The sequence below is a fragment of the Diabrotica undecimpunctata genome, chromosome 1 (genome assembly GCF_040954645.1).
Source record: "Diabrotica undecimpunctata isolate CICGRU chromosome 1, icDiaUnde3, whole genome shotgun sequence".
Taxonomy (NCBI): Eukaryota; Metazoa; Arthropoda; class Insecta; order Coleoptera; family Chrysomelidae; genus Diabrotica; species Diabrotica undecimpunctata.
Window position 1 is genome coordinate 194,256,176 of NC_092803.1, and position 13,324 is coordinate 194,269,499.

Sequence of the window (13,324 nt, forward strand, 5' to 3'; positions counted from 1 at the left end):
GACTTAATGACTTAAAAATGAATTAACACAAAGTTGTAGAGAAATATCGTTTAAATATAAATTACCTTAAATGTGAAATATAAATTTTATTTAAAGTTTAATCATAAATATTTTTCTTCTTGTAGTGAACTGTCAAAATTTTAATTAAATAATATCCAACCATTTGCAAATAATAATGACATATTTATAAAGTATACACAACACGAAAACAGAAAATTAGTCTTCTTGTGGGTACCATCACATATAGGCATTAAAGGAAACGAACTAGCTGATAAAAATGCTCGAGAAATAGCAAATTCCCCAAATATCAGACCGATAATAAAACCATTAGCAGAAGATCTCAATCCGTACTTTAAACAAAAGCTGATATGTAATTGGACTAAATGTTGGGAAAATCCTCAAAGTTAAAAGAAATTAAACCAAATTTGGACGATGTAGTAACAATGTCCTAGCCGTTTCCTTCCGGCTGTATCAACCAGACTCCGATTAAGACACAGCAAACTCACACATGAATATCTCATAAAGAAGGAACCTCAACCAAAATGTACCAGTCGTGACGTGCCGTTAACAGTGAAACACGTATTAACGGAGTGTCCCAAATATAGTGCTGAAAGACTAACTAATAAAATTCCATCAGTTATAAGAGATATTTTTAGTGAGTGTACCAGTGAAAATATTGTGAAATTGTTAAGAGACTGTAACATATTGAACCACATATAAGTATGCTATTTATTTGTTATTTGTAATCATTATTGTTTATATTAAATCCATCTGATAATAACCATTATGGTTGATGCGGCTGCCTTTAAATAAAAAAAAATTTGTCTAGCAAGGGGCTCTGTTTTATCTTCATTATTAGCGAATACATTTATTAAATATATGATGGATTCGACGTTATTAAAAGCCCTTTTGTATTCTGCTATACGTTTGTTAAAAGTTTTACCCGTTTGGCCGATGTAAGTTTTTGGGCAGTCGTCACATGTAAGTTTGTATACACCACTCTGTAAGTACTTTTTCTTTTGGCTCTTGTTGTTCTTAATATATTTGATTAATTTATTTGTTCTGGCTTTATGCCATTCTTTTTTATGTGCTTGATATCTTGCCTGTATATATAATCGAGTAGAAAGTACTGGGTTTTTTCTCTGTCGGTGAAAAGACTAATTTCGGGGCTTTCTTATGCAGTTTTTAATTAAAAAATTGTGTTTATTATCTTATTATCATATAAAATTATTATTGTTTACTTTATTATTGTTTTGTATTTGAGAACGATTTCCAAAGTTGAACGAAATCGAAAATAATAAAAAATACACAATCAAACGAAAAATGTACATTTAATATTAAAGGAAAAAATTTAAGTTAATGTAAACTTACCGATTACAGAATATGATGTTCAAAATGCACTTACCTGAAATAAAAAATATTAAATATTATATTAGAACTGACAATCATCATAACAAATTATATAAAGACATTTTAAAGATAGTGCAAACACTCCTGACCATGGAGCTGCGCAAAGGCAAAGTCAAAATTTACGTAAAGGCAGAAAGGTTCTATTGTAAACCAAATTTCGTCTACTGCGCCATGGTCAGGAGTGTTTGCACTATCTCTACCTCAAAACACACCTGAGTGCAAAATTAACTGTACCGGGTGGTCCAATAAGCCGATCTCTCGGCTATATATCACAAACTATTCATGTTATAACTTTGGGAGAAAAAATTCCTTAGTAAAAGTGGCCAAGAGAAATCGCTGGAAATAACTTTCAAGTTTCTGGGTTAACCGCTAGGGGGCGTAACCTGTGAAGAAAACTTTGAAAACCAGTTTTTTGGGAAATATGCCCAATTATACCAAGTGTTAAATAAGTAAACTAGAAAAAGGCCTAAATGCTGCACAAAGTTGTTCAAATACATTTTTTTTATTTTTTCAAATAAAGGGTGGGAGAGGATGGGAAAGTATTTGTGAATAAATACCTATAACTTTGGTTTGGATCAACCGAGTTTAACGAAATTGGTGTCATTAGAAAGAGTATGAATGAATTAATTTACATCTACTATAAAATAATTGCATTTAGTTTTAATTGTCATAGGAATTTTTTCTCCTTAAGTTATAACATGAATAGTTTCTGATATATAGCCGAGAGATCGGCTTATTGGACCACCCGATACACTCAGATTTTTATGTATTTTTTCGTTTTTATACAAAAACATTTTGTTAAAAAAAAAACAAAAAAAAAATTTTATGCCTTATTAACCGTTCTACACAGACTTTTTGTTATTAATGTGAAATAGTGTTTTAAATTGAACAGAATTATTTTAAGTTTATTTTGTTTATTTATTTTGCCTTTAGTTTGTTTTTGTTTTCTCCTTTTTCAAAATTGCAATAAAAAAATTATGATAACAAAAGAAGTAGCACAAGTTGTTGTTTCAGAGGATGATGAAGCATTCGTTACATCGCAAATGCTTTAGGAATTTCTCGAAGTCCAGTGTTTGATGCAATACAAAGATTTCGGGAAACAGGACCAGCAGGTCAGGTCAAGATAAACGAAGAACCACAGGTCAATTTGAAGGTCACTTCAAATTGACCTCTGGTTCAAATACCCCTCAATACAGATTTGTAAAATTAGACAAATGTTCCCATCTCATTTCTTATTTTAAGGAAAAATTATTCTGATGTGATGGCGAAAAATACGGATCTTCTTTGGCCTTCATGACAAAACAATTTCAAACTGCAGCCTGTGGTATAATTAAAAATGCACGTAAAAACAGTTGAAAACAAAGAAGCTTTTTCCATGCCAACAACACCAAAAGCCACAAAAAATTAAAAAAAGATCTGCTTTAATATTAAATAAAAATTGTATAATTATCATTAATTTTTTTTTTATAAAGAGCATTGACACTAATAATAAAACTCATTTGAATTAACAGCGGTGCAGGTTTGAATAGAATGAGAAATATATTTATTTGTCTAATGTATTCTTCTTTGAACACACAAACAACAAAAGATCTGAGATAGATCAGTTACACCAATTGAACAGTTACCTTTAAGGCAGAAAAATTTAGCTGTAACGCCATATTAAGACATCATGGATAATTATCGGTAATTTGTCGTGCGGTCGATGTTTATAAATAAAATTAAATAACCGTAATCTCTATTTAGTTTTGAGTTCATCTACAGGATGTCTGTAAAAATAAACATTTTTTTTATATAAATATCCATTCAATCTTATCTAAGACAATAAATGAAAAAAGAACAATGATCATTTAGTTTTACAGTAAATGCCAGGCCGATATTCATAGCAGCGGATTTTTTTATGCTTGTTATAGAAAACTTATAGTGTATTACTTAAATGTTGACAGCACAGTGCCCTCATGGTATATCAAAAAGAGAAATATGTCTTGCAGAGTGATGGTCAGAATTTTAAAAGTGGTTACTAAAATTCTAATACCAAAGCGAACAGATGGTTGCATTTTTTAAATTTACTTAGTTATTAATAGAATAGACTAGAATACAATTTATTTAGTCAATCTACAAAAATAGTTTTGTTTTTGATAAGTCAAAGGAATAGTGACAATAATTTTTACATACATACATATAAAATTTTTGCGAATTTAAACATTACAAACAGATATTTAATATTAATAATTTAAGAAACTTTTTTCAAATTAAAGGCAGATATAGGTTATTCCACGAATATACGACTGTTTGGGATTATTGCGACAACGAATATTTTACTATGCAAGTAGAAGTATGAAAGTAAATTGGTCTAATTATTATTCCAATAAAAAGGGTCTACTGTTAGTATGACATCTGAACTAAAATTATTTCAGTTAATAGATGTTCAGATAGACGCACAATTTATTGTGGAATTTAATCTGAAAATAACAAAAATTTTTACGCAAACCCTCATTTTTACGCAAATGTGTTCATCAGACATTTGGTTGGATTTCGGTGAAATGTATACACCAAAGAGGCGTGCCGGGTTTCTTTGATATTACACTATTTTATTACTTTATTAGGTACTACAACTGTAATAAAAAAATGCACTATTTTTAATATAAATGAAAAAAAATTGGCAGAACGATGGTTCAGAAACCAGAAAAAGAATCTATATAATATTTCACTTTGTTAGTTTTAAATATTTGTTTGCTTTGAGTGAATGTACTCTTAAAAGTGCTGAAAGTAACGGGTATAACATACCGTCTATTGATAGTTAAAGTACCGAGTCGATACAGATATTAAAAAGTAATGAAAATTTACATCCAGTTTCATATATCGCCGACTAATTTTAGTTTTAAAAACTGTCCGTATAGAGGTTTCCGGTGAAGAGAGGTGTCCGTTAAGAGAGTTTAGTGTAGTGTATTTGTTTATTGAAGCCAAAAATGCCGAGACGTGTTTTAGATGTAGACAACTTTATATTTAATGTACTTTCTTATTTTACTGCTGAGAAATCAAACGGGGGCCCTTTGCGACCTGTTTAGTCCGTACATAAACGTGTGTGTGATGCACTCTGTATTAGCGAAACAAAACTAAAGTCGGTTTTGCAAAAAGCCAAAAAAAGTGGAAAAAGTGAACAAAATGTCGCACAATATAAATCTCGCCGACAACCAAAGACTATAGATCTTCCCGAAGGATGCAAATTTGATATCCGTGAGACAATATATAAAATGCGCGAAAAGAAGGAACATGTTTCTTTAGATTCAGTGCTATAAAAATTAAAAGACAGAAATATATTTGAAATTTCCAGAACAAGTCTCTGGAGAGTTTTAAGACAGATTGTAAGTTCAAAAAGGAAGACAATAGAAAGACTATGTGTGAAAGAGCTAGTGTCGTTCACAACAGAATAGAATTTTTAAGAAATTATAACAAATTTAAAAAAGAATGTTCTTCCTTCGTTTATTTAGACGAAACATGGATTTTTGCTAAAGGCGGTATCAAACGAATTTGGCAAGACGAGAGTATAAAATCCATAAAACACATCGATAACGTGGGAAAGAGATATATTATAGTGCATGCAGGTGGAAAACATGGTTTTATTGAGGAAGCAGATCTTGTGTTTTCATCAAAATCAAAATCAGCCGATTATCATGACAATATGAATACGGAGATGTTTGTGAAATGGTTGAAAGAAAAACTGTTGCCAAGTTTACATGAACCATCCGTAATAGTACTGGATAATGCTGCGTACCATTTGGAAATTTTAAATAAACCATTCGGATGAGGATAGCGACGACAGTGATTATGGCTGTGAATCTGATGGTTGATGATTGTTTTAGGAGATTGGGAGAATAAGAGAATAAGTAAGTTTTTTTTTAATACTAATTGAATATTCGACTAAATAAAGTACACTATTTAATCACTTAAGTATTGATACACTTCGTTTAAATCATTTAATTCAAAAACTAACTTGTTTACAATACTAAACTCAATGATAGTAATTATATAATTCAAAATCTGAATTACAACTGTTCTATAAACTATCAACTCTATATTTATATCATGACTTCATATTTAAGGTTTATATCTGCCATAACAGTTTTTAAAAATGGGGAGAATTTACTATTGTACAATTCAGTACATTGGACCATTTAAGTCGATACCTTAAAACGAATTTAAAACAGTCGTATATTCGTGGAATGGAGTATATCGAGCACAGTTTATTAATTAAATCTTGCCCAAGTACTTTCGCTCCGAGAGCATCTTCAGGGGCATTTCGTCAATTTTGGCCTATCCAACAATCCATTGAGAATGTCATAAACATAATAATTATACACTATCCCTACACGACACAAGGACAAACAGTTTAAAATTTTAAAAATGGCGAAGCTACATATTGGTTGGCATCAGGAGAGAGAATTCTCTCTCCTGATGTCCTGAGTACTGTGTCCTGCTGTCCTATATACCAAACCCACTGCAGAAGTACGTAGTATAGTGGCGATTGAGCTCCAACTTGCACTGTACAATAAAGTGCAGACTTTTGCAGGTGTGTTAGAAAGATGTAGCGTGTATGATACAGTTTTGTTGAACATAATAATTTGTATTAAACGTTTAGGAGTCGGGTTAAGCTTGTGAAAAAAGCAATTTTTTGGAACTTGTAAAATCATGCTTCCATGAAGGTGATCAAATAAAGGACTTTGCTTGTGCAACCACGCCTAACTCTGAATCCTGATTGCTCTATGAATACGCTTTCCAGGAGTTTCGTTTGATGTTTTTTTTTATTTTTTTTTTTTTTCAAGGCTGCTTTCATGGATTTCATTAAAATTTGTGTAAGCCATCTTATTTTCAATATGTATTTAATTAATTAATGCTTTGGAGTGCTGAACATGTCGAAAGAATGGAGAAAAAGCCAACTAATTCTATATTTCAAAAAGGAGATAAAAAACAGCCAGAAAACTACAGAGAAACTTGTTAAATACTACTCTAAAACTTACAACCAAAATTTTACAAGAACTAATGAATCAGGAGATAAGTTTAGTAGATGAATAACAGGGTTTTCGTAGTGGAAGATCGTGTACAGATGCATTATTCGTTATAAAGCAAATTACTGAGAAATCACTAGAGTATAATAGATCAGAATTTTGTGTCTGATTGACCTAAAGAAAGCGTTTAACATAGTAAGACTCAAAAATGTAATCTATCTTCTGTATAATAGAGAAGTTCACCTAAATATCATAAAAAATATTGAAAACATCTACCAAAATAACAAAATGGAAGTCAGAATAAATGGAAAACTAACAGAATCTATAGAAATAAGCAGAGAAATTAAACAGGGGTACTCATTGAGCCGTATGCTCTTCAATTTAGTCATAGATGAAATCATCTATGATATATATAGATAGCCAAAGATGAAGACAGTCTGCAAAGGCTGGCCCACGGATTTAATATAAGAGCAAAAGAATTTAATATGACAATCTCAGAAAATCTTACAAAACTACAACAATAGTAATCAGCAAAGAACTAATCAGATGTTAAATAGAAATTGATGGCATCAGCATTTAACAAGTAATGGAAATAAAATACCTTGGAATTCCCCTGTCCAGCTATGGAGACATAGACAAAGATGTTAGATCATCATCATCATAAGTGGCTCGACAATCCGTTGTGGATCTTGGCCTGCTCACAAAGAAGTCGCCACTCCTGTCGATTCCTGGCAACTTCCCTTCATCTTCTAACCCCTAGAATCTGTAGGTCTTCTTCCACATCATCAATCCATCTCATTCGTGGTCGTCCTCTGCTTCTTGTGCCCTCTGGTTGTGAAAATGTTAATCTCTTCGTGTATTCGTGATCTAACATCCTAGCAATGTGTCCAGCCCATCTAAGTCTCTGCACTTTAACGAATTTCACAATATCTGGATCGGTGTATAACTGATACAGTTCGAAGTTGTATCTTCGACGCCATAGCCCATTTTCATTTACGGCCCCAAAAAAGATGTTAGATATCAAGTACAAAAAACAAATAGACTGGCAGGATGCCTTAATAACACTATGTGGCGAAACAGACATATTAAAACTGAGATAAGGTCAAGAATTTATAAAGCCTGTGTAAGACCAATAATGACATATGCCGTAGAAACAAGACTCTACACAGCCACAACACAAATGCTGCTGAAAACGGCAGAGATGAGATTACTGAAAAAAAAATGTAACGTACTTTGTATAAACCATTGGATGGGAAGAAGAAGAAGAGTGCTAAAGATATTTCCTTGGAAAAAAAGAAAGTCGAGCAGTACAGATTTTCCTTAATGGTCACTCTCAACACATTTAGTTAATTCCTGACTGCTTTGAATAGTTCTTATCTATCGAGGCTCTTAAGAGAGTAACAATTCTAGTAGGTATATGATTAGGTACAACCAAGAGAGTTTTTCTCGGGGCAGGGAAGGTTGAACCAACAACTAAGAACAGTAAGTAAAGTTGTCCACTGTGAAAAAGGTCAACTAGCTAACTTCAGAGGATGCATGGTAGACCAAAACATTCAGGGCAAAGGATGAACAACAGAAACCAACATACAAAATCACCGAAGACAAAAAACATACATCCAAGCCGCTGCAGATAAGATAGAAATTAAAAGTACGAACCCAAAACATAGCTTTAACATTGATACTACTCTCCAAGAAACATTTGAGACGTTGACCAAAATGGATGAGCGCATTACTAGATTAGAATATAGCACATAAGGAGCTATTCCTAAGAACTTTATTGCCAGATAGTCTGAGAATACTGGAATGGAAACCAAATGGACTACTGCAACAACAACAAGAACTGCAGATAGTTTTAAAATATGTAGGTAAAGTATACCATAATGATATCAACCAGAGGTGGTAGTACTATCTGGTATCACAATAAAAGAAACTAGCAGACATCTTCAAGAAATCGGCTACAAAACAGAAATGTTTTAAGCTACTTCAGTAAGTGTTAAAACAAAATCTTTTAGGATTATCGCTATTGCTGTCTACACTCCACCAAAAGATAACCTCAAAAAAGATCATTATTTAGAATTTTTGAGTAGTCATGGTAAAAGCTTTATAATTGGTGGTGATTTTAATGCCAAGAACACCCATTGGGATTCGAGGTTAGTCACAATGAAGGGAAAGGAACTCTTGCAGGCAGTTAAGCAATTAAAATGCAAAACACTTTCGACAAGTAAACCGACATATTTGCCTTCTGATCCCAAGAAAATTCCAGACCTGATATATTTCTTTACAATTCTTATATTTATTTTTTTTTTTCTATATATTTCTGTTTAAGTCTTTCAGATAATACATTGCCGAAGATCTTATACGCAGATGCTAACAGAGTAATGCCTCTATAGTTCTTACACTCCAGTTGATCCCCCTTTTTATGCAATGGACATATTATTCCCTTCAGCCACTCTTCTGGTACCCATTCATTCTGCCATATAAGTACTATTAGTTTATGGATTGCTGCAAAAAGTTGATCACCACCTTTTTTATACATTTCCGAACAGATGTCATCGATTCCTGGGGCTTTATTGTCTTTGAGTTTTAGGATCGCATCTGACACTTTTCTTCTTGTTGGGTCTTCACTGTGTAGTTGACGTTGTATATTTTGTTCATTTTCTATATTGTACTCTCCTTCAATATCGTTTATATTTACATGTTCGCTGAAATGTTGTGCCCATCTGTTAAGAACTGAGTTTTTATCATGTAGAATTTCACCGTTAGTGTCTTTACAAATTTTTAATCGTGGTTTAAATTCTCGACGGCTAATATTTAAGGATTTGTAGTATTTCCTCGTTTCATTTTTATCGAATAAACTTTGTATCTCACTGAGAGTGTTCTGTTCGTATTCCCTCTTCTTACGTCGATGGATACGTTTTTCCTCTCTTCTAAGACGTCTATACTCTTCTTTTTTTCTCCGTGTACAACCTGCGTCAATGGTTTTTTGATATGCTGCGTTCTTTCTATTTGTGGCCATTTCGCACTCATGATCAAACCAATGATTTCTTTTTTCTGACTTGGTTTTGCCCAATATTTCAACGGATTTCTGTAACACAATATCTCGTATATTTGCCCATAGTTGGTTAATATCTTCTTCTTCTTCTAAGTTTTTTGTCCTTATTTGGTCTTCTATTTGCTGTCTGTATACATTTGCAATGTCGGGAAAGACTTAAACATTTTACAAAGGATATTGTTGGTCAATATCAATGCGGATTTACTGCTGGAAAGTCAACTACACATCAAATTCAAGCACATAGGCAGATTCTAGAAAAGTCATTAGAATATAACATAGAAACACACCATCTCTTCATTGACTTCAAAGCAGCCTATGACAGTGTGAAAAGAACTGCATTATATAATGCAATGATAGACTTTGGGATCCCACCTAAGTTAGTTAAGTTGTCCCAACTAACAATGCAAAACGTAAGCTCATGCGTTAGAATTGAAGGAGAAAACTCTACGTTCTTTGACATTAATAATGGTCTAAGACAGGGGGACGCGTTGGCGTGTCTCCTCTTTAATATTGCCTTGGAAAAGGCAATCAGACAATTAAATATTAGAATGAATGGAACTATTTTTAATAGATCGACGCAAATTCTCGCATTCGCTGACGATATAGTTATAGTGGGCAGAAGTATGAGAGACATGGTGCAGTGTTTTACAAGGCTTGCGGACGCAGCAAGTGAATTAGGACTTGTGGTAAACGAGGAGAAAACCAAATATATGTGGGTTTCTAAAAACCCTCGAAATATCCAACAAAGAATTCAAATTAACAACCATACCTTTGAGCAAATCAAAGAATTTACATATCTTGGATCGCTAGTAAACGCAACAAACACGACAAGCGACGAAATAAAAGGACGCATAGCAATAGCAAACAGAACTGTTCACGGCCTCCAGAGACATTTAAAAAATAAAAATATAAAACGTGCACTAAAGCTTAATATATACAGGACCTTAATAAGACCAGTTTTGATATATGGGGCTGAAACGTGGATCTTATCTCAAAATGATAAAAGACTTCTTGGTATTTTTGAGAGAAAAATTCTTAGAAAGATTTTTGGGGCCGTAAATGAAAATGGGCTATGGCGTCGAAGATACAACTTTGAACTGTATCAGTTATACACCGATCCAGATATTGTGAAATTCGTTAAAGTGCAGAGACTTAGATGGGCTGGACACATTGCTAGGATGTCAGATCACGAATACACGAAGAGATTAACATTTTCAAAACCAGAGGGCACAAGAAGCAGAGGACGACCACGAATGAGATGGATTGATGATGTGGAAGAAGACCTACAGATTCTAGGGGTTAGAAGATGGAGGGAAGTTGCCAGGAATCGACAGGAGTGGCGACTTCTTTGTGAGCAGGCCAAGATCCACAACGGATTGTCGAGCCACTTATGACGATGATATATTTCTGTAAATTATCTACATATTGAGGAACTATGGGACATGAAATCCGACCAATTTCCCATCCTTCTCACAGTGAGTGGTACTGCTATTCAAAATTAGCCACCTCCTAAAATAACTAATAGACTAACAAATTGGCGGAGTTTTCAGCTTTACTTAGAATAATCAATCCATCTGAAAGTTTAATTAAAGACTAAACATGAACTTGATGAAGAAACGGAATCTTTTGTTAAACAAATTCAGCAAGTTGCGTGGAGTAACTCACCTGAACTGATCCATATGGTTAAAGGTAATAAAGAAATTAGAAAACTTATCATGGAGCAAAGAAAACTCAGTAGGATCTGGCAGTGCTCTACAGCTCCACCCGATAAAACTAAACTAAACAATGCTTGGATTTTCGTCATACTCTACCGCGCTGGCCAGTGCGAGTTGGTAGAGGGTAGGATGAAAGTGAGAGTTTTAAAAGGAAAAGATAGGAAAAAGGTATGAGGACCTGGCCCCCTCGGGCAAGGAAGGATGGAGAACCAGAAGCTAGCATAAGGCAGGGTCACTAATCCTTGTAGCAGCCTGTCTTCTACTGGGATTGTAGAAGAGTGCTACCTGCTACCTAAGATGGCGCAAAATCGGAATAAGTGGAAAAGAATGCGAGAGGCGTATGTTCAGCAGTGGACATTAGAGGCTAGTTGATGGTGATGAAACAATATTACTCAACAGCTTAAGAGAGAAATTAATTGTACCAATTAAAAGAGAGTTTTCTCATGTAGAGTCCTCCCAGTTGGCTTTTAAAAAATTTAACTCTGGTCTTTTGGAACATTTTATTTACGTCCAAGAATAAAGCATATTATGGATATAAAAATATTGTGTCAAGGATTTTTAAAATACGAAAATTCAATGACGAAAAATTTGTCTCCATCAGAACTATAATAAAATTTAAATAATTTCCTCAAAGATGCACTTGACATCAACCGGTTTTACCCAAGTTCCGTAACCCAAAAAACGTTCAGCCATCCAAAGAGTTACACTAAATTCCATTGATTAATAATTACCACTACCTCACGCATTCCACCTGCAAATTGGACACGCGAAAACCGCTAGTACGACGAGTACCTTTTTCTTTTCGGTCCAGCTTAAGACAGTGTTGCCGAGTAGAAAGTTTTTCGGTAGATTATATTATTATTATTTATTAATTAATTACTGTATCTGTCCAGAGCAAATAAAATAAAATAGTTTATAAATAGGAACCTATAGCTGAGCCAAATATTTGTTTGCAAAAATCATTATTTAAAAATAATAGGTTTGTCTTTTTAGTTTTTCATATAGCCGCTTAGAGGGCGCCACCAATAAAGCCTTCTGACACCAATGTAACCTTAATCTTTTGTTGATGTACATAAATCGAGAGTTTCATTGCGATACAACAAGTCGCTAGTCGTGTAGATACAGCGAATTTTTGAAATTAGCAAGTCGGTCGAAAAATGGATCTTAGCCCAGAACATTTTCGAGCAATAATTTTTTACATTTTTCGGAAAGGATTATCCCAACAGCAATGTTGAATGAAGCATCACACCAGTCAACTATTTCCCGCTGGTATTGCGAGTTTCAACGTGGTCGCTCTAATCTCAGCGACGAATCCAGGCCAGGTCCACCCAAAATAGCAGTCATACAGCAAAGCGTCAGTAATTAGGGATGACTGCCGCCGTGTAACATATCGGGAGATAGAGGCATCTTTGGGCATTTCAAAGACCTCGATCCAAAAAATCATACATAAAGAACTGGGTGTGACGAAGTTGGTTTACCCGTGGATCCCTCATTTGCTCACAGAACAGCAAAAAGCGGTTCGTGTCAATTGGTGTCGAAAAACATTAGAACAAAGGAACAAAAAACGTTTATAGTATTGTTAGTGGCAATGAATCTTGGATTTACTCCTTCGAACCGGAAAATAAACGCCAATCCGCTGTGTGAGTGTTTCACGATGAGAAAAAAACCAACAAAAGTGGCCCGTTCTCGAAGTGTGTTAAAGAAAATGATTGCAACTTTTGTGCCACAATCTGGTAAGTGGCAAAAATTGCTCTTCTTCTTCTTCTTCTTCTAATGGCGCTACAACCCTTTGTGAGTCTTGGCCTGCTTAACAATGTTCTTCCATTCTGCCCTGTCGGATACTTTCCTTCGCCACTGCCTGATGTTCATGGTTTTAAGATCCCTCTCTACGTCGTCTATCCATCTTTTACGGGGCCTTCCTCTTGTTCTGTTTCCTTGGGGCTTCCATCTCTGGACTACTTTTACAGCTCGATTATCTGGCATTCTTTCTAGGTGACCAAGCCAGTTTAGTCTTTGTGACTTTACAAATCTGACAATATCTGCGCTCTGCATTAGTTCATCCAGCTCGTGATTCATTTTAATTCTCCACGAACGATCGCTGCATTGGGTTGGTCCAAATATCTTCCTTAGTATTTTGCGCTCAA

The 13,324-nt window shown here is 34.2% G+C and overlaps 1 protein-coding gene across 1 annotated transcript in view; it reads right to left on the reverse strand.

The window, feature by feature from the left end:
- Positions 1 to 13,324, reverse strand: part of Rab3GAP1 (RAB3 GTPase activating protein subunit 1) — a 252,279-nt gene that overhangs the window by 153,806 nt on the left and 85,149 nt on the right. The window lies entirely within an intron of this gene.